The following is a 22,366-nucleotide window of genomic DNA, read 5'->3' as shown; positions in this document are numbered from 1 at the left end:
AGATTGGTGACACCACCGCTGCTCTGGACGGGGTTCCTGGGAGCGGTGACAGGGAGCAGCTTGGATGTTAGTTCTCCCCTCCGTGGGTAGGGGGATTGGTTGTCCCGGGGCCCGGTGAGGGAGGTAGGGATGGATGGCAGGCGGGTTACGGGGCCTGGTGAGGTGCAGGATCGCGGGGGCAGCGCTGTGCCGCACGGCACGGTGGTACTCACTCAGCCAATGATGAACACAAAGTCTCTGGTAAAACAAACGGCTGGATGGACGGGTCCCACAGACGGCTGCGGTTCTTCTCCTCCCGGCAGGTTGATGGTGACTGCCTTTCCCTGCACCTGTGTAGTGTGTATGGTTCCAATGGGTTCCCACCGGTAACCCGCTCCCCAGCTTGGATGGAGGCTGAGGGAGCCCTTTTTGCCCGCAGGCTCTGGCCCTGCGAACTTTAGCCTTGGCGGTGACTATGTTTCCCTCTAACGGTTGGACTGTTGCCTTCTATCGGGACTTGGCTGCTGGGAAACCCCGGAGGTTCCCTTCACTAACGGATTTAACAATTTCAGCGGCGACTCCTAGCCTTGTCGGGGTCCGTAAGCCCTGCCGGTTGGTGCTGGCTTCTCTTTGCGTACCGGTCCGGTACCGCCGGGCCACTGCCCTTCCACGGTCCTTACGGCTAGCTCCAATAGGCCTCTCCTGCAGACGGTCACCACCGTCTGCCAACCTTGCTGTACCGTCCGAGCTACACACCCGGACGCCATCAGACAGTTGCTCCACTACCACTTCACCTCCTTCCACTTCAAACTCTCAAACTAAACTGACTCTTTTCCCGCCTCCAGGACTGTGAACTCCTCGGTCGGCGGGACCAACCGCCTGGCCCACCCCCTGGTGTGGACATCAGCCCCTGGAGGAAGGCAACAAGGATTTTATGTTTGGCTTTGGTGTGCCTGACCGGGGTGTGGGGTGTGTTGGTGTAGTACCTGTGACGTCCTAGCTTGTCCAGGGCGCCACATATATAATATGTCCATACACTTTTATCACTTACCGTGAGGGAAATAAGAATTTGATACACTGCTGATTTAGCAAGTTTTTCCATCTACAAAGAATGGAGAGGTCTGTAATTTTTATCATAGGTACACTTCAACTGTGACAGAATGAAAAAAAATCCAGAAAACCACATTGTATGATTTTTAAATAATGAATTTGCATTTTATTGCATGACATAAGTATTTGATCACCTACCAACCAGCAAGAATGGCTCACAGACCTGTTATACTTTGCACTCATTACCTGTATTATTGCATCTGCTTGAACTTGTTACCTAAATAAGACACCTGTCCATACACCAATCAATCACACTCCAACCTCTCCACCATGGCCAAAACCAAAGAGCTGTCTAAGGACACTATGGCCAAATTTGTAGACTTGCACAAGCTGGGATGGGCTATAGGACAATAGGCAAGCAGCTTGGTGAGAAGGCAACAACCCTTGGCACAATGTTTAGAAAATGGAAGAAACATAGGATGATTGTCAATCTTACTCGGTCTGGGGTTCTATGCAAAATCTCACTTCGTGGGGTAAGGATGATTCTGAGAAAGGAAAGGAATCAGCCAAGATCTAAATGGGAGGACAAGGTCAATGACCTGAATAGAGCTCAGTCCACAGTCGCAAAGGTTAATATCACACTACACCATCATATATTAAAATCCTTCAGGGCACACAAAGTCCCCCTGCACGTGCCAGCACACATCCAAGCCCATTTGAAGTTCGCCAATGACCATCTTGATGATCTAGAGGAGGCATGTGGTAAGATGAGACCAAAATATAAATTTTTGGTATCAACTCTACTCCCTGTGTTTGGAGGAAGAAGAGAGATGAGTACAACCTTAAGAGCACCATCCCAACTATGAAGCATGGGGATTGAAATATCATACTTTGGGGGTGCTTTTTGTCAAAGGGGGCAGGATGACTGTACCATATTGAAAGGAGGATGCATGGGTCATGTATTACAAGATTTTGGCCAACGACCTCCTTCCCTCAGTAAGAGCATTAAAGATGTGTTATGGCTGGGTCTTCTATCTAGGTCTTCTAGCTGGGTCTAATGACCCGAAACACACAGCCAGGGCAACTAAGGAGTGACTCCTTAAGAAGCACTTCAAGGTCCTGGAGTCGCCTAGCCACTCTCCAGACATGAGCCCAATAGAAAAGCTTTAGCGGCAGCTGAAATTCAACGTTGCCCAGTGACAGCCCTGAAACCTGAAAGATTCGGAGAAGAACTCTAAAGAAAGTGGGCCATAATCCCTGCTGCAGTGTGTGCAAACTAGATCTGGTCAAGAAGTACAGGAAATGTCTAACCTCTGTAATTGCAAACAAAGGTTTCTGTACTATATATTATGTTCTGTTTTTTTATTGTATCAAATACTTATTTTAAGCAATAAAATGCAAATTAATTATTTAGAAATCATACAATGTGATTTTCTGGAATTTTTTCTTTTAATTCTGTCTGTCACAGTTGAAGCGTACCTACAATAAAAAAAAAATACAAACCTCTCCATTTTTTGTAGGTGGGAAAGCTTTCAAAAACACCAGTGTATCAAATACTTATTTTCCTCACTGTATATACATGTCACATAAAGTGCTCCTTTAGGTTCTGGGCAATTTATTTTTGGGGTTTATTTGCTTAAAATGTATTGGAAACTGCAGTCTAATTCAGTTTTTGTATCAAATGTAAGCATTTGTAATTAGGTTCTAATGACAAATACACAGAGGGAAACAGTAGAAATTGAGTGGCATATATCTGTGGCATATAGGTAAACTCTTTCACATTGAACTTTGCTGCCAAAATCAGAGTAAACTAACATAGTGAACTAACATGGCAAAAGTGGTAATAACATAGGCCCAGTAAAAACTTGATCTTTGTCCACTATCTTATATTACACACCAGTCTGTAATATAAGCCTCTACTGCTTAGTAGAGATGGGCGGACTCGCAAATAACTGGGTCCGGTAGGTCTAACGGTTAAAAAAACCCTGGTTCAGGCCCAGAATTAATTCTGTATATCTGGCTGGTAGCTGGTCCCCATATAATTCTATGGGGACCAGAATCCGGAGATTAAAAATGGTGGTAGAAGGGATAGGAGGGTAGGAGCAAGCGGGTTGTACTTACTGAGGCTCCGGTGCTGCTGTAACTGCTTCCTGGCTGCTTATTCACTTCCCGGGCCACTGATTACCTTCATTGCATATGCACTGCTTTTCCCCGCCCACTGGCATCTTTCATTTGTTGCAGTCAGAAGTTCCCCCAGCCTCTGTGGCAGCTGACTGCTTTCAATCACAGACCCTGTCTGCAGGTCTATATCGTACAGTAAAAATAAATAAATAAATAAAAAATTATTAAATATTATGATACCCAGCACAGATAGGCATACGTCTACAGACTGCAGGCCCCAGCCGTGCTTTTATCATGGCTGTGTACTAAAATAAGAGGAACTGCATGTGGCTTCTTTTTTTCAGCAGAGACTTCGCCACAGCGATGAGCAGTGACATCACTCAGGAAGTGAATGAGCGGTCAGGAAGCAGTTACCGCCGCTCCGAAGACTCTAAGTACAGTCCGCCTGCTTTATTTTTTTTTTTCTTTATTTTTCCTCTATTTTTTGTATTACCTCAGTACCAAATCCAAATCAATACCCAGAATTCCCTGAGAATCCTGGGCCCGGGCCCGACACTCGGGAACCTTTGAACCCACATGGGTCGAGACTTTTACAGTCCGGGTCTGCCCATCACTACTGCTTAGTCGTTAAACATGAAAATAGAAAATTACATAATTTCTCCTAGATTTTAACTTCAAATGAAATTATCATGTAAGTGATACCGTAGCAGATAGCAACTGACATGACTATTCGGCATGTTTATAATCCTTTATAGCCCTTAACCCTCTGTTTCCCTCTCCCCATAGACATAATAAACATGTTTATGATTAGGTCAAGTAAGAATGGATTGTTCAGCTTATGGCCTTCTTATCTATATGACTCTTTCAAGCTATTAATCATATTTGAGAAGCAGTATACAAAAAAGAAGAGGAACATCAGTTAACCTGTTGTGGAAAAATAGGGCGAAATTGCAAGCCACGTACGGTAGGTTCAGGGTAAAAAGTCATCTAAGTCCTACTGATAACTAGAGATGAGCGAACTGGTCCCGGTTCGGCTCGAGGCCGGTTCGCCGAACGGGGGTCCCGTTCGAGTTCGGTTCGTCGAACGTTCGACGAACCGAACTTGAACGTATAGGCTAGAATGGGAGGCAATCACAAACACATAAAAATGCATTATAAATGTACACAAAGAGTTAATAAACATTGCCATAACACTTACCGGTCCTCGCGATCCCTTCTGCACTCTGTCTCCTGCCGCTATTCCATCCGATGATCGCTGAATCCTCCCGGTGACCTGCACTGCCAGCAGAGATGCAGGACCTATCGTGACGTCAAAATAGCCATGTGACCAGTCACGTGGCTATTATCTCATTGGCTACAGACTGGTCACATGACTATGACACGTCATGTAGGACCTGCGAGTGCATCTCTCCGGTACACGGTGCACATATGTGTATCGCCGTGTACCGGCGACATGCTCTAGCACACGATCGACTCCCCGTTCCGTTAGGGACCGGCTGACACAGCCGGTCATTAACGGAGATCGCCGTTGCCATAGCAACGCAGTTAGCGGTGACGTCACCGCTAACCGTGGCTCCGAGAGCACCGTTGCTATGGTAACGCGTCTGTCAGCGTTACCGCTAGCAGCCAGCACTGATCACTCACGGAGTGAAGGCTGCACGCTGCTTCCCGATTGTAGTGATGATTGTAGTGAGGATGGAGGTTCCCCAGCCCCAAGTGATGAGCTGGTGAACCTCATCCTTCCTCACTACAATCGTCACTACTACTACACTAGTGATGATTGTAGTGAGGATGGAGGTTCCCCAGCCCCAAGTGATGAGCTGGTGAATCTCATCCTCACTACAATCGTCACTACTACTACACTAGTGATGATTGTAGTGAGGATGGAGGTTCCCCAGCCCCAAGTGATGAGCTGGTGAACCTCATCCTCACTACAATCGTCACTACTACTACACTAGTGATGATTGTAGTGAGGATGGAGGTTCCCCAGCCCCAAGTGATAAGCTGGTGAATCTCATCCTTCCTCACTACAATCGTCACTACTACTACACTAGTGATGATTGTAGTGAGGATGGAGGTTCCCCAGCCCCAAGTGATGAGCTGGTGAATCTCATCCTCACTACAATCGTCACTACTACTACACTAGAAAGAAAGAAGACAGAAGAGCAGGATCATGGAGGGCTGACAGGGGGTAATAAAGATGGAGTCTCTAATGTGCCTGTGTATTTATTTCTATTAAAGTATTTTTTCTCTGTGTGGTGTCTTTTTTTAACCCTTTATTGGAGATTCTTAATGGCCGGGTCAAACGTGCCTGACATTAAGAATCTCTGGCTTAATACTGGCTGGTAAAACAAAGCCAGTATTAACTCATGATTACCCAACAAGCCACCCGGCTCCAGGGCTGTTGGAAGAGTTGGATACAGCGCCAGATGATGGCGCTTCTATGAGAGTGCCATTTTCTGGGACGGCTGCGGACTGAAATCCGCAGCAGAGGCGCCCACAAATCTCGGGCTAACCTGTGCTGCGGATTCCAATCCCCAGCTGCCTAGTTGTACCCGGCTGGACACAAAAATAGGGCGAAGCCCACGTCTTTTGTTTTTTTAATTATTTCATGAAATAAGTGAAATAATTAAAAAAAACGGGCTTCCCTATATTTTTGGTTCCCAGCCGGGTACAAATAGGCAACTGGTGGTTTGAGGCAGCCCGTGGCTGCCAGCTGTACCTGGCTAGCATACAAAAATATGGCGAAGCCCACGTCATTTTTTTGGTGGGCAAAAAAATTCTGCATACAGTCCTGGATGGAGTATGCTGAGCGTTTTTAGTTCTGCAGCTGCTGTCTGCTCTTCTCCATACAGACAGACTGCAGCTGCAGAACTACAAGGCTCAGCATACTCCATCCAGGACTGTATGCAGAAGTTTTTTGCCCCCTGAAAAAATTATGTGGGCTTCGCCATATTTTTGTATGCTAGCCAGGTACAGCAGGCAGGTACGGCTGCCCCCAACCCCCAGTTGCCTATTTGTACCCGGCTGGGAACCAAAAATAAAGGGAAGCCCTTTTTTCATTATTTCATGAATTTCATGAAATAATTAGAAAACAAATGACGTAGGCTTCGCCCCATTGTTGTGTCCAGCCAGGTACAACTAGGCAGCTGGGGATTGGAATCCGCAGCACAGGTTGGCCTGAGCTTTCTGGGCCCCACTGCTGCGAATTGCAGTCTGCAGCCGCCTCAGAAAATGGCATTTTCATAGAAGCGCCATATTCTGGCGCTGTATCCAACTCTTCCAGCACCTGCCTGCTATACCTGGCTAGCATACAAAAATATGGCGAAGCTCACGTCCTTTTTTTGTAGTTTTTTGTCAAAAAAAATAAAAAATGCTTCCCTGGATTTTCCATTGCCAGTGAAGGTAACACCAAGCAGTGGGGGTTAGCAGCCAGTAGCTGCTTGGATTACCCTTAGCTAGCAATACAAAAAATGCAGCGGGAGCCCATATTTATTTTTTTTAATTATTTATATAAATAACTAAAAATAAAATGGGCTTCCCTGTATTTTGATTGCTGGACATCACAGTGCTGTAAAAATAAATCTTTAAAAAAATGACGTAGCGCTCCGCGGTATTATTGATTCTCAGCGCAGATAAAGCAGACAGCTATGGGTTGCCACCCCCATCTGCCTGCCGTTACCTTGGTTGGCAATCAAAATACAGGGAAGCCCATTAATTTTTTCTATTTAAAAAATAGTTAAAAAAAAAAAATGACGTTGGGTCCCCCCATTTTTGATAGCCAGCTAGGGTAAAGCAGACGGCTGTAGCCTGAAAACCACAGCTGGCAGCTTTACCGTGGTTGGGGATCCAATGTGGAGGTCCCCTCAGGCTCTTTTTTATAATTATTTTATAAATATTAATAATTACACAAAAAAAGTAGGGTCCCCTCCAAATTGGATCACCAGCCAAGGTAAAGCGGACAGCTGTGGTCTGGTATTCTCAGGGTGGGAAGGTCCATAGTTATTGGGCCTTCACAGCCTAAAAATAGCAGGCCGCAGGCACCCCAGACGTGGCGCATCCACTAGATGCGCCAATCCTGGCGCTTCACCCCAGCTCATCCCGTGCCCTGGTGCAGTGGCAAACGGGGTAATAAATCGGGTTGATACTAGCTGTAAAGTCACCTGAGATCAAGCCCAGCAGTTTGTGATGTCATGGCGTCTATTAGATACCCAACATCATAAACTGTCAGTACTAACAAAAAAAAAAAATCGACAAAAGAAATTTATTTGAAAAAAAAACAAGTCCCCAAAACATTTCCTCTTTCACCAATTTATTGTAAGAAAAAAAATAAAGGGGTCCCACGACGACTCTGGACCGTCTAGAATATGGGGGGGAGACACTCAGGGAACGTATCCCCCATTTTCTAGGAGTACAGACCCTTCATGTGAGGAGTGTGGGTGCAATGAATCTGCACTCACTCTCCCCGGGTCCACAGCAGCAGAGTCCATGTCGTAATGGTTGCTACCAAAGCTGCAATGCCCTGCTCATGAGGTAAGGGCATGCCTAATTAGGAGAACTACTGTAGAGGAAGCTCTGCTCACTGGTATATAGGTGCTCAGAGGTAATAATAGATAAAATTAGTGAGTAACCTCGGCACTCTAAATATCCCAGACTAAGTCAGTAAGTCCCAATGGATAGTAATGCAAAATCACTCTTTATTGGTCCATATTAAGAACATTTTTTTTTTCATAAGCATATATGTTTTTGTCCAAAACAAGTTACAATTGACGTTTCGGCCTGAGCCTTCGTCAGATTGGACTTATCTGCATGTAATCATGAAAAATGACAATAATCAGTATCACATAAGAGTGAGAGAACAATAACATAAACTCGAACAATGTAGAGGTACAATTGGCATGCAGCAAAAAAATTGCAACACAGCAAGAAATGAAACACATGATACAAATGTCATAATACAGTACAAGGACAATATAGTAATGACAAATATGGGGTCAGAGTAGACTTAGACAGCTCTGGTACGAAAGAGATGTCAATCATAAAGTAACATGTGCAGTAGGTGTAGAGCTACAGTATGCATGGCAGAGCTAATGGGTAGACCGACCATAGAAAAAGAACGGAGAAAAAGTGGAGAAAAAGTGGAGAAAAAGTGGAGAATAAGTGGAGAATAAGTGGAGAATAAGTAAACAATAAGTGGAGAAAAAGTGGAGAAAAAGTGGAGAAAAAGTGGAGAAAAAAAATGGAAAAACAGTGGAGAAAAAGTGGAGAATAAGTGGAGAAAAAGTGGAGAAAAAGTGGAGAAAAAAATGGAGAAAAAGTGGGGAATAAATGGAGAAAAAGTGGAGAAAAAGTGGAGAAAAAGTGGAGAAAAAGTGGAGAATAAGTGGAGAAAAAGAAGAGAAAAAGTGGAGAAAAAAATGGAGAAAAAGTGGAGAAAAAGTGGAGAATAAGTGGAGAAAAAGTGGAGAAAAAGTGGAGAAAAAGTGGAGAAAAAAATGGAGAAAAAGTGGAGAAAAAGTGGAGAATAAATAGAGAAAAAGTGGAGAAAAAGTGGAGAAAAAGTGGAGAATAAGTGGAGAAAAAGTGGAGAAAAAAATGGAGAAAAAGGGGAGAAAAAGGGGAGAATAAGTGGAGAATAAATGGAGAAAAAGTGGAGAATAAGTGGAGAATAAGTGGAGAAAAAGTGGAGAAAAAGTGGAGAAAAAGTGGAGAAAAAAATGGAGAAAAAGTGGAGAAAAAGTGGAGAAAAAGTGGAGAAAAAGTGGAGAAAAAAATGGAGAAAAAGTGGAGAAAAAGGGGAGAATAAGTGGAGAATAAATGGAGAAAAAGTGGAGAATAAGTGGAGAATAAGTGGAGAAAAAGTGGAGAATAAGTGGAGAAAAAATGGAGAAAAAGTGGAGAATAAGTGGAGAAAAAGTGGAGAATAAGTGGAGAAAAAGTGGAGAATAAGTGGAGAAAAAGTGGAGAAAAAGTGGAGAAAAAGTGGAGAAAAAAATGGAGAAAAAGTGGAGAAAAAGTGGAGAAAAAGTGGAGAATAAGTGGAGAAAAAGTGGAGAAAAAGTGGAGAATAAGTGGAGAAAAAGTGGAGAAAAAAATAGAGAAAAAGTGGAGAATAAGTGGAGAAAAAGTGGAGAATAAGTGGAGAAAAAGTGGAGAATAAGTGGAGAAAAAGTGGAGAAAAAGTGGAGAAAAAGTGGAGAAAAAGTGGAGAAAAAAATGGAGAAAAAGTGGAGAAAAAAATGGAGAAAAAGTGGAGAAAAAGTGGAGAAAAAGTGGAGAAAAAAATGGAGAAAAAGTGGAGAAAAAGGGGAGAATAAGTGGAGAATAAATGGAGAAAAAGTGGAGAATAAGTGGAGAAAAAGTGGAGAAAAAGTGGAGAATAAGTGGAGAAAAAGTGGAGAAAAAGTGGAGAAAAAGTGGAGAAAAAGTGGAGAAAAAGTGGAGAATAAGTGGAGAAAAAGTGGAGAAAAAGTGGAGAAAAAAATGGAGAAAAAGTGGAGAAAAAGTGGAGAATAAGTGGAGAAAAAAATGGAGAAAAAGTGGAGAAAAAGTGGAGAAAAAGTGGAGAAAAAGTGGAGAAAAAGTGGAGAAAAAGTGGAGAAAAAAATGGAGAAAAAGTGGAGAATAAGTGGAGAAAAAGTGGAGAAAAAGTGGAGAAAAAGTGGAGAAAAAAATGGAGAAAAAGTGGAGAAAAAGTGGAGAAAAAGTGGAGAAAAAGTGGAGAAAAAGTGGAGAAAAAAATGGAGAAAAAGTGGAGAAAAAGGGGAGAATAAGTGGAGAATAAATGGAGAAAAAGTGGAGAATAAGTGGAGAATAAGTGGAGAAAAAGTAGAGAATAAGTGGAGAAAAAGTGGAGAATAAGTGGAGAAAAAGTGGAGAAAAAGTGGAGAAAAAGTGGAGAAAAAGTGGAGAATAAGTGGAGAAAAAGTGGAGAAAAAAATGGAGAAAAAGTGGAGAATAAGTGGAGAAAAAGTGGAGAATAAGTGGAGAAAAAGTGGAGAATAAGTGGAGAAAAAGTGGAGAAAAAGTGGAGAAAAAGTGGAGAAAAAGTGGAGAAAAAAATGGAGAAAAAGTGGAGAAAAAGTGGAGAAAAAGTGGAGAATAAGTGGAGAAAAAGTGGAGAAAAAAATAGAGAAAAAGTGGAGAATAAGTGGAGAAAAAGTGGAGAATAAGTGGAGAAAAAAATGGAGAATAAGTGGAGAAAAAGTGGAGAAAAAGTGGAGAAAAAGTGGAGAAAAAGTGGAGAAAAAAATAGAGAAAAAGTGGAGAATAAGTGGAGAAAAAGTGGAGAATAAGTGGAGAAAAAGTGGAGAAAAAGTGGAGAAAAAGTGGAGAAAAAGTGGAGAAAAAAATGGAGAAAAAGTGGAGAAAAAGTGGAGAAAAAGTGGAGAATAAGTGGAGAAAAAGTGGAGAAAAAAATAGAGAAAAAGTGGAGAATAAGTGGAGAAAAAGTGGAGAATAAGTGGAGAAAAAGTGGAGAATAAGTGGAGAAAAAGTGGAGAAAAAGTGGAGAAAAAGTGGAGAAAAAGTGGAGAAAAAAATGGAGAAAAAGTGGAGAAAAAGTGGAGAAAAAGTGGAGAATAAGTGGAGAAAAAGTGGAGAATAAGTGGAGAAAAGTGGAGAAAAAGTGGAGAATAAGTGGAGAAAAAGTGGAGAATAAGTGGAGAATAAGTGGAGAAAAAGTGGAGAAAAAGTGGAGAAAAAGTGGAGAAAAAGTGGAGAAAAAGTGGAGAAAAAAATGGAGAAAAAGTGGAGAAAAAGTGGAGAATAAATAGAGAAAAAGTGGAGAAAAAGTGGAGAATAAGTGGAGAAAAAGTGGAGAATAAGTGGAGAAAAAGTGGAGAAAAAGTGGAGAAAAAAATGGAGAAAAAGTGGAGAAAAAGTGGAGAATAAATGGAGAAAAAGTGGAGAATAAGTGGAGAAAAAGTGGAGAAAAAGTGGAGAAAAAGTGGAGAAAAAGTGGAGAAAAAAATGGAGAAAAAGTGGAGAAAAAGTGGAGAATAAATGGAGAAAAAGTGGAGAAAAAGTGGAGAAAAAAATGGAGAAAAAGTGGAGAAAAAGTGGAGAATAAGTGGAGAATAAATGGAGAAAAAGTGGAGAAAAAGTGGAGAAAAAAATGGAGAAAAAGTGGAGAAAAAGTGGAGAATAAGTGGAGAAAAAGTGGAGAAAAAGTGGAGAAAAAGTGGAGAAAAAGTGGAGAAAAAAATGGAGAAAAAGTAAAGAAAAAGTGGAGAATAAATAGAGAAAAAGTGGAGAAAAAGTGGAGAAAAAGTGGAGAATAAGTGGAGAAAAAGTGGAGAAAAAGTGGAGAAAAAGTGGAGAAAAAGTGGAGAAAAAAATGGAGAAAAAGTGGAGAAAAAGTGGAGAATAAATAGAGAAAAAGTGGAGAAAAAGTGGAGAAAAAGTGGAGAATAAGTGGAGAAAAAGTGGAGAATAAGTGGAGAAAAAGTGGAGAAAAAGTGGAGAAAAAAATGGAGAAAAAGTTGAGAAAAAGTGGAGAATAAATGGAGAAAAAGTGGAGAATAAGTGGAGAAAAAGTGGAGAATAAGTGGAGAAAAAGTGGAGAAAAAGTGGAGAAAAAGTGGAGAAAAAAATGGAGAAAAAGTGGAGAAAAAGTGGAGAATAAATAGAGAAAAAGTGGAGAAAAAGTGGAGAAAAAGTGGAGAAAAAAATGGAGAAAAAGTTGAGAAAAAGTGGAGAATAAATGGAGAAAAAGTGGAGAATAAGTGGAGAAAAAGTGGAGAATAAGTGGAGAAAAAGTGGAGAAAAAGTGGAGAAAAAGTGGAGAAAAAGTGGAGAAAAAAATGGAGAAAAAGTGGAGAAAAAGTGGAGAATAAATGGAGAAAAAGTGGAGAATAAGTGGAGAAAAAGTGGAGAATAAGTGGAGAAAAAGTGGAGAAAAAGTGGAGAAAAAGTGGAGAAAAAGTGGAGAAAAAGTGGAGAATAAGTGGAGAAAAAGTAGAGAAAAAGTGGAGAAAAAAATGGAGAAAAAGTGGAGAAAAAGTGGAGAATAAATGGAGAAAAAGTGGAGAATAAGTGGAGAAAAAGTGGAGAAAAAGTGGAGAATAAGTGGAGAAAAAGTGGAGAAAAAGTGGAGAAAAAGTGGAGAAAACGTGGAGAAAAAAATGGAGAAAAAGTGGAGAAAAAGTGGAGAATAAATAGAGAAAAAGTGGAGAAAAAGTGGAGAAAAAGTGGAGAATAAGTGGAGAAAAAGTGGAGAATAAGTGGAGAAAAAGTGGAGAGAAAGTGGAGAAAAAAATGGAGAAAAAGTGGAGAAAAAGTGGAGAATAAATGGAGAAAAAGTGGAGAATAAGTGGAGAAAAAGTGGAGAAAAAGTGGAGAAAAAGTGGAGAAAAAAATGGAGAAAAAGTGGAGAAAAAGTGGAGAAAAAGTGGAGAAAAAGTGGAGAAAAAGTGGAGAAAAAAATGGAGAAAAAGTGGAGAAAAAGGGGAGAATAAGTGGAGAATAAATGGAGAAAAAGTGGAGAATAAGTGGAGAATAAGTGGAGAAAAAGTAGAGAATAAGTGGAGAAAAAGTGGAGAATAAGTGGAGAAAAAGTGGAGAAAAAGTGGAGAAAAAGTGGAGAAAAAGTGGAGAATAAGTGGAGAAAAAGTGGAGAAAAAAATGGAGAAAAAGTGGAGAATAAGTGGAGAAAAAGTGGAGAATAAGTGGAGAAAAAGTGGAGAATAAGTGGAGAAAAAGTGGAGAAAAAGTGGAGAAAAAGTGGAGAAAAAGTGGAGAAAAAAATGGAGAAAAAGTGGAGAAAAAGTGGAGAAAAAGTGGAGAATAAGTGGAGAAAAAGTGGAGAAAAAAATAGAGAAAAAGTGGAGAATAAGTGGAGAAAAAGTGGAGAATAAGTGGAGAAAAAAATGGAGAATAAGTGGAGAAAAAGTGGAGAAAAAGTGGAGAAAAAGTGGAGAAAAAGTGGAGAAAAAAATAGAGAAAAAGTGGAGAATAAGTGGAGAAAAAGTGGAGAATAAGTGGAGAAAAAGTGGAGAAAAAGTGGAGAAAAAGTGGAGAAAAAGTGGAGAAAAAAATGGAGAAAAAGTGGAGAAAAAGTGGAGAAAAAGTGGAGAATAAGTGGAGAAAAAGTGGAGAAAAAAATAGAGAAAAAGTGGAGAATAAGTGGAGAAAAAGTGGAGAATAAGTGGAGAAAAAGTGGAGAATAAGTGGAGAAAAAGTGGAGAAAAAGTGGAGAAAAAGTGGAGAAAAAGTGGAGAAAAAATGGAGAAAAAGTGGAGAAAAAGTGGAGAAAAAGTGGAGAATAAGTGGAGAAAAAGTGGAGAATAAGTGGAGAAAAGTGGAGAAAAAGTGGAGAATAAGTGGAGAAAAAGTGGAGAATAAGTGGAGAATAAGTGGAGAAAAAGTGGAGAAAAAGTGGAGAAAAAGTGGAGAAAAAGTGGAGAAAAAGTGGAGAAAAAAATGGAGAAAAAGTGGAGAAAAAGTGGAGAATAAATAGAGAAAAAGTGGAGAAAAAGTGGAGAATAAGTGGAGAAAAAGTGGAGAATAAGTGGAGAAAAAGTGGAGAAAAAGTGGAGAAAAAAATGGAGAAAAAGTGGAGAAAAAGTGGAGAATAAATGGAGAAAAAGTGGAGAATAAGTGGAGAAAAAGTGGAGAAAAAGTGGAGAAAAAGTGGAGAAAAAGTGGAGAAAAAAATGGAGAAAAAGTGGAGAAAAAGTGGAGAATAAATGGAGAAAAAGTGGAGAAAAAGTGGAGAAAAAAATGGAGAAAAAGTGGAGAAAAAGTGGAGAATAAGTGGAGAATAAATGGAGAAAAAGTGGAGAAAAAGTGGAGAAAAAAATGGAGAAAAAGTGGAGAAAAAGTGGAGAATAAGTGGAGAAAAAGTGGAGAAAAAGTGGAGAAAAAGTGGAGAAAAAGTGGAGAAAAAAATGGAGAAAAAGTAAAGAAAAAGTGGAGAATAAATAGAGAAAAAGTGGAGAAAAAGTGGAGAAAAAGTGGAGAATAAGTGGAGAAAAAGTGGAGAAAAAGTGGAGAAAAAGTGGAGAAAAAGTGGAGAAAAAAATGGAGAAAAAGTGGAGAAAAAGTGGAGAATAAATAGAGAAAAAGTGGAGAAAAAGTGGAGAAAAAGTGGAGAATAAGTGGAGAAAAAGTGGAGAATAAGTGGAGAAAAAGTGGAGAAAAAGTGGAGAAAAAAATGGAGAAAAAGTTGAGAAAAAGTGGAGAATAAATGGAGAAAAAGTGGAGAATAAGTGGAGAAAAAGTGGAGAATAAGTGGAGAAAAAGTGGAGAAAAAGTGGAGAAAAAGTGGAGAAAAAAATGGAGAAAAAGTGGAGAAAAAGTGGAGAATAAATAGAGAAAAAGTGGAGAAAAAGTGGAGAAAAAGTGGAGAAAAAAATGGAGAAAAAGTTGAGAAAAAGTGGAGAATAAATGGAGAAAAAGTGGAGAATAAGTGGAGAAAAAGTGGAGAATAAGTGGAGAAAAAGTGGAGAAAAAGTGGAGAAAAAGTGGAGAAAAAGTGGAGAAAAAAATGGAGAAAAAGTGGAGAAAAAGTGGAGAATAAATGGAGAAAAAGTGGAGAATAAGTGGAGAAAAAGTGGAGAATAAGTGGAGAAAAAGTGGAGAAAAAGTGGAGAAAAAGTGGAGAAAAAGTGGAGAAAAAGTGGAGAATAAGTGGAGAAAAAGTAGAGAAAAAGTGGAGAAAAAAATGGAGAAAAAGTGGAGAAAAAGTGGAGAATAAATGGAGAAAAAGTGGAGAATAAGTGGAGAAAAAGTGGAGAAAAAGTGGAGAATAAGTGGAGAAAAAGTGGAGAAAAAGTGGAGAAAAAGTGGAGAAAACGTGGAGAAAAAAATGGAGAAAAAGTGGAGAAAAAGTGGAGAATAAATAGAGAAAAAGTGGAGAAAAAGTGGAGAAAAAGTGGAGAATAAGTGGAGAAAAAGTGGAGAATAAGTGGAGAAAAAGTGGAGAGAAAGTGGAGAAAAAAATGGAGAAAAAGTGGAGAAAAAGTGGAGAATAAATGGAGAAAAAGTGGAGAATAAGTGGAGAAAAAGTGGAGAAAAAGTGGAGAAAAAGTGGAGAATAAATGGAGAAAAAGTGGAGAAAAAGTGGAGAAAAAAATGGAGAAAAAGTGGAGAAAAAGTGGAGAATAAGTGGAGAATAAATGGAGAAAAAGTGGAGAAAAAGTGGAGAAAAAAATGGAGAAAAAGTGGAGAAAAAGTGGAGAATAAATGGAGAAAAAGTGGAGAAAAAGTGGAGAAAAAAATGGAGAAAAAGTGGAGAAAAAGTGGAGAATAAGTGGAGAAAAAGTGGAGAAAAAGTGGAGAATAAGTGGAGAAAAAGTGGAGAAAAAGTGGAGAAAAAGTGGAGAAAAAGTGGAGAAAAAGTGGAGAAAAAAATGGAGAAAAAGTGGAGAAAAAGTGGAGAATAAATAGAGAAAAAGTGGAGAATAAGTGGAGAAAAAGTGGAGAATAAGTGGAGAAAAAGTGGAGAAAAAGTGGAGAAAAAAATGGAGAAAAAGTGGAGAATAAATGGAGAAAAAGTGGAGAAAAAGTGGAGAAAAAGTGGAGAAAAAGTGGAGAAAAAGTGGAGAAAAAGTGGAGCACCCTTTGGTGCCTTTCATGTGGCACTAAGGGGTGCTTAGCTTTGTATTTAGCCAAAAAAATGAAAAAAAAAATGACGTAGGGTTCCCCCTAGTTTTGTAGCCAGCTAGGGTAAAGCAGACGGCTGCAGCCTGCAGACCACAGCTGGCAACCTCACCTTGGCTGGTAATCCAAAACTGAGGGCACCCCACGCTGTTATTTTAAATTAAATAAATAATTTAAAAAAAAAAAAAACACGTAGGGGTCCCCCAAAATTGGATCACCAGCTAAGGTAAAGCAGACAGCTGGGGCCTGATATTCTCAGACAGGGGAGGTCCATGGTTATTGGACTCTCCCAAGCCTAAAAATAGCAGGCCGCAGCCGCCCCAGAAGTGGCGCATCCATTAGATGCGCCAATCCTGGTGCTTCGCCCCAGCTCATCCCGCGCCCTGGTGCGGTGGCAAACGGGGTAATATATGGGGTTAATACCAGATGTGTAATGTCACCTGGCATCAAGCCCTGGGGTTGGTGAGGTCAGGCGTCTATCAGATACCCGACATCACCAACCCAGTCAGTAATAAAAAAAAATAGACGACAAACACATTTTTATTTGAAAAAACACTCCCCAAAACATTCCCTCTTTAACCAATTTATTAGAAAGAAAAACAAATCCAGGTCTGGTGTAATCCAAGGGGTTGCCATGACGATCCACACTGTCCCAGTCAATGAAGAGCAGGATGTTCCCCATTGGCTGGGAGAGCAATGCAGTGACCTGAGCTAACATCAATGGGTCAGCCCAGGTCACTGCAGGGCATGACAAGTGCTGCTGTCAGCGAGGTACATTACCTGCGCTGATCTCCAGCACACTGACAGCCCCTGTCACTGAGGTCAATGACCGGCGCCTTCACATCAAGTATCGCGAGAGGTCCGTGACGTCACCGCCAGTGTCAGTCTCGGGTCGGAAGCGATAGGTGATGTGACAAGCGGCGGCCATGGAGGACAGTGACAGCGCTGAGGTCGGGATGGCGAGACTTCATCACCGCAGGTAAGCCGAGCGGGGGGGGGGAGGGGTGTTGCATGTGTGTGTGTGTGTGTGTGTGTGTGCGTGTGTGTATATGTATGTATACATGCCGCGGGCAGGAGGGGGCGGAGCGAGCTGAGCGGGAAGTGTGGGCTTCCTGCACGTAACTAAGATAAACATCGGGTTACTAACCAAAGCGCTTTGCTTGGATACCCGATGTTTATCTTGGTTACCAGCTTGTGGCAGGCTGCCAGCGATGGCTCCTGCACACTGTAGCTGTAAAAAGCCCTGCTTTTTGCTGCTAGAACCGTTCTCAAACGTATCTAGAACTATCGAGCTTTTGCAAAAAGCTCGAGTTCTAGTTCGATCTCGAACAGCCCCAAAAATCACTCGAGCCCCGAACTGGAGAACCTCGAACCGCGAACCGCGCTCAACTCTACTGATAACATCAAAAAGAGACTGTCTTTGTGATGGGCAAAACAACATAGTGGAGCATTGATGCAGGACTGTACACCTCCATCACTAGGAGCCCGTTTGATCATATTAGCTTTGCATTGTTGTGTCTGTGGAATTTTTGCTATTAGAATGAACACAAGGGTGCTTTCTGCCTTGAAGAAGCCACAGCCTAGCTACTTCACTACACTTTACATTTATATTGTTCCAACTCGAACGCAGCAAATCACATCTTATCCTAAATTTTTAATGTGATGCATTTGGCTCCTTCTCATAATAGACTGTTTTTAGAAATTTTAAGCACTAGATTAACATGTAGCTCCAAGTCTCATTAAATATTATGACATCAGTTCATTAAAGTAAATACCTACTTACTGCTGAACTTGCACTTATTCTACTGAACCAACGTTTTATAAAGTTATGCAGGCGTCACACAGTACGATATATCGGGCGATATGTCGGCGGGGTCATGTTGTAAGTGACGCACATCCGGCATCGTTTGATATATCATAGCGTGTGACAGCTACGAGCGACGGTGAACGAGCTAAAATACTCACCTTATCATTGCTCGTTGACACGTCGCTCATTTTCAAAAAGTCGTTTTTTCTTCTGTGCGCCGGTTGAAAAAGTGGAGAATAAGTGGAGAATAAGTGGAGAAAAAGTGGAGAAAAAGTGGAGAAAAAGTGGAGAAAAAGTGGAGAAAAAAATGGAGAAAAAGTGGAGAAAAAGTGGAGAATAAATAGAGAAAAAGTGGAGAAAAAGTGGAGAAAAAGTGGAGAATAAGTGGAGAAAAAGTGGAGAAAAAGTGGAGAATAAGTGGAGAAAAAGTGGAGAAAAAAATGGAGAAAAAGTTGAGAAAAAGTGGAGAATAAATGGAGAAAAAGTGGAGAATAAGTGGAGAAAAAGTGGAGAAAAAGTGGAGAATAAGTGGAGAAAAAGTGGAGAAAAAGTGGAGAAAAAGTGGAGAAAAAGTGGAGAAAAAGTGGAGAAAAAAATGGAGAAAAAGTGGAGAAAAAGTGGAGAATAAATGGAGAAAAAGTGGAGAATAAGTGGAGAAAAAGTGGAGAATAAGTGGAGAAAAAGTGGAGAAAAAGTGGAGAAAAAGTGGAGAATAAATGGAGAAAAAGTGGAGAATAAGTGGAGAAAAAGTGGAGAATAAGTGGAGAAAAAGTGGAGAAAAAGTGGAGAAAAAGTGGAGAAAAAGTGGAGAAAAAGTGGAGAAAAAGTGGAGAATAAGTGGAGAAAAAGTAGAGAAAAAGTGGAGAAAAAATGGAGAAAAAGTGGAGAAAAAGTGGAGAATAAATGGAGAAAAAGTGGAGAATAAGTGGAGAAAAAGTGGAGAAAAAGTGGAGAATAAGTGGAGAAAAAGTGGAGAAAAAGTGGAGAAAAAGTGGAGAAAACGTGGAGAAAAAAATGGAGAAAAAGTGGAGAAAAAGTGGAGAATAAATAGAGAAAAAGTGGAGAAAAAGTGGAGAAAAAGTGGAGAATAAGTGGAGAAAAAGTGGAGAATAAGTGGAGAAAAAGTGGAGAGAAAGTGGAGAAAAAAATGGAGAAAAAGTGGAGAAAAAGTGGAGAATAAATGGAGAAAAAGTGGAGAATAAGTGGAGAAAAAGTGGAGAAAAAGTGGAGAAAAAGTGGAGAAAAAGTGGAGAATAAATGGAGAAAAAGTGGAGAAAAAGTGGAGAAAAAAATGGAGAAAAAGTGGAGAAAAAGTGGAGAATAAGTGGAGAATAAATGGAGAAAAAGTGGAGAAAAAGTGGAGAAAAAAATGGAGAAAAAGTGGAGAAAAAGTGGAGAATAAATGGAGAAAAAGTGGAGAAAAAGTGGAGAAAAAAATGGAGAAAAAGTGGAGAAAAAGGGGAGAATAAGTGGAGAATAAATGGAGAAAAAGTGGAGAATAAGTGGAGAATAAGTGGAGAATAAGTGGAGAAAAAGTGGAGAAAAAGTGGAGAAAAAGTGTAGAAAAAAATGGAGAAAAAGTGGAGAAAAAGTGGAGAATAAATAGAGAAAAAGTGGAGAAAAAGTGGAGAAAAAGTGGAGAATAAGTGGAGAAAAAGTGGAGAATAAGTGGAGAAAAAGTGGAGAAAAAAATGGAGAAAAAGTGGAGAATAAATGGAGAAAAAGTGGAGAAAAAGTGGAGAATAAGTGGAGAAAAAGTGGAGAAAAAGTGGAGAAAAAGTGGAGAAAAAGTGGAGAAAAAGTGGAGCACCCTTTGGTGCCTTTCATGTGGCACTAAGGGGTGCTTAGCTTTGTATTTAGCCAAAAAAATGAAAAAAAAAATGACGTAGGGTTCCCCCTAGTTTTGTAGCCAGCTAGGGTAAAGCAGACGGCTGCAGCCTGCAGACCACAGCTGGCAACCTCACCTTGGCTGGTAATCCAAAACTGAGGGCACCCCACGCTGTTATTTTAAATTAAATAAATAATTTAAAAAAAAAAAAACACGTAGGGGTCCCCCAAAATTGGATCACCAGCCAAGGTAAAGCAGACAGCTGGGGCCTGATATTCTCAGACAGGGGAGGTCCATGGTTATTGGACTCTCCCAAGCCTAAAAATAGCAGGCCGCAGCCGCCCCAGAAGTGGCGCATCCATTAGATGCGCCAATCCTGGTGCTTCGCCCCAGCTCATCCCGCGCCCTGGTGCGGTGGCAAACGGGGTAATATATGGGGTTAATACCAGATGTGTAATGTCACCTGGCATCAAGCCCTGGGGTTGGTGAGGTCAGGCGTCTATCAGATACCCGACATCACCAACCCAGTCAGTAATAAAAAAAAATAGACGACAAACACATTTTTATTTGAAAAAACACTCCCCAAAACATTCCCTCTTTAACCAATTTATTAGAAAGAAAAACAAATCCAGGTCTGGTGTAATCCAAGGGGTTGCCATGACGATCCACACTGTCCCAGTCAATGAAGAGCAGGATGTTCCCCATTGGCTGGGAGAGCAATGCAGTGACCTGAGCTAACATCAATGGGTCAGCCCAGGTCACTGCAGGGCATGACAAGTGCTGCTGTCAGCGAGGTACATTACCTGCGCTGATCTCCAGCACACTGACAGCCCCTGTCACTGAGGTCAATGACCGGCGCCTTCACATCAAGTATCGCGAGAGGTCCGTGACGTCACCGCCAGTGTCAGTCTCGGGTCGGAAGCGATAGGTGATGTGACAAGCGGCGGCCATGGAGGACAGTGACAGCGCTGAGGTCGGGATGGCGGGACTTCATCACCGCAGGTAAGCCGAGCGGGGGGGGGGGGGGGGTGTTGCATGTGTGTGTGTGTGTGTGCGTGTGTGTATATGTATGTATACATGCCGCGGGCAGGAGGGGGCGGAGCGAGCTGAGCGGGAAGTGTGGGCTTCCTGCACGTAACTAAGATAAACATCGGGTTACTAACCAAAGCGCTTTGCTTGGATACCCGATGTTTATCTTGGTTACCAGCTTGTGGCAGGCTGCCAGCTGGCTCCTGCACACTGTAGCTGTAAAAAGCCCTGCTTTTTGCTGCTAGAACCGTTCTCGAACGTATCTAGAACTATCGAGCTTTTGCAAAAAGCTCGAGTTCTAGTTCGATCTCGAACAGCCCCAAAAATCACTCGAGCCCCGAACTGGAGAACCTCGAACCGCGAACCGCGCTCAACTCTACTGATAACATCAAAAAGAGACTGTCTTTGTGATGGGCAAAACAACATAGTGGAGCATTGATGCAGGACTGTACACCTCCATCACTAGGAGCCCGTTTGATCATATTAGCTTTGCATTGTTGTGTCTGTGGAATTTTTGCTATTAGAATGAACACAAGGGTGCTTTCTGCCTTGAAGAAGCCACAGCCTAGCTACTTCACTACACTTTACATTTATATTGTTCCAACTCGAACGCAGCAAATCACATCTTATCCTAAATTTTTAATGTGATGCATTTGGCTCCTTCTCATAATAGACTGTTTTTAGAAATTTTAAGCACTAGATTAACATGTAGCTCCAAGTCTCATTAAATATTATGACATCAGTTCATTAAAGTAAATACCTACTTACTGCTGAACTTGCACTTATTCTACTGAACCAACGTTTTATAAAGTTATGCAGGCGTCACACAGTACGATATATCGGGCGATATGTCGGCGGGGTCATGTTGTAAGTGACGCACATCCGGCATCGTTTGATATATCATAGCGTGTGACAGCTACGAGCGACGGTGAACGAGCTAAAATACTCACCTTATCATTGCTCGTTGACACGTCGCTCATTTTCAAAAAGTCGTTTTTTCTTCTGTGCGCCGGTTGTTCATCGTTCCCGGGGCAGCACACATCACTCCGTGTGATACCCCAGGAACGATGAACACAGCTTACCTGCGTCCCGCCGGCAATGCAGAAGGAAGGAAATGGGCGGGATGTTTACGTCCCGCTCATCTCCGCCCCTCCTCTGCTTTTGGCCAGCAGCTGTGTGACGTCGCTGTGACGCCGAACGTCCCTCCCCCTTTAGGAAGAGGATGTTCTCCGCCCACAGCGAGGTCGTCCGGGAGGTAAGTGCGTGTGACAGGGGGTTAACGACTTTGTGCGCCACGGGCAACTAACTGCCCGTGACGCACAAACAACGGGGGCGGGTACGATCGCTCGTGCGATCGCACGATAGATCGTCCCATGTGACGCCCACATAAATCTGCAACCAGCTCTGTGATGTTCAGAAAACTGAAATAGATCTGGCTTAGGCTATGTTCACAAGTCCAGGACCATCCGTTAGAATGGATCCAGCAACAATCCGCTGACAAAAAGTTCTGCAAACACAACTTTCTCGTTCATTTTGAAAAAATAGATTTTAGTAGGATCCGTTTTTTGAACATTGGAGTTTATGGAAAATGGATCCGTTAACAGATAGCTATTTAGCCATCCATTTTTCTTGCATTTGCAAAGGACCCATTTTTCTTACTGGATCAGTTTCAAATGGAGGATAAATAGCAATTTATTAACTGATCCATTTTCCATAGACTCCAATGTTAAAAAAAATGGATCCTGCAAAAATCAATTTTTTAAAAAATGGACAAAAAGTTGCATTTGCAGAACGTTTGTGCCAATGGATTGCTGCTGGATCTGTTTTACCGAATGATTGTGTCACCCAGGGCTATGGGGTATTTGGTCTCGGGCGTTGTATAAAGCCTGCTTCACACATTACAATTTAACATACGATATCGTATGCGATTTGCAACGCCCCCATCCTAT

This window comes from Anomaloglossus baeobatrachus, chromosome 4 (assembly GCF_048569485.1).
Source record: "Anomaloglossus baeobatrachus isolate aAnoBae1 chromosome 4, aAnoBae1.hap1, whole genome shotgun sequence".
Lineage (NCBI taxonomy): Eukaryota > Metazoa > Chordata > Amphibia > Anura > Aromobatidae > Anomaloglossus > Anomaloglossus baeobatrachus.
This window is presented reverse-complemented; position numbering follows the sequence as displayed.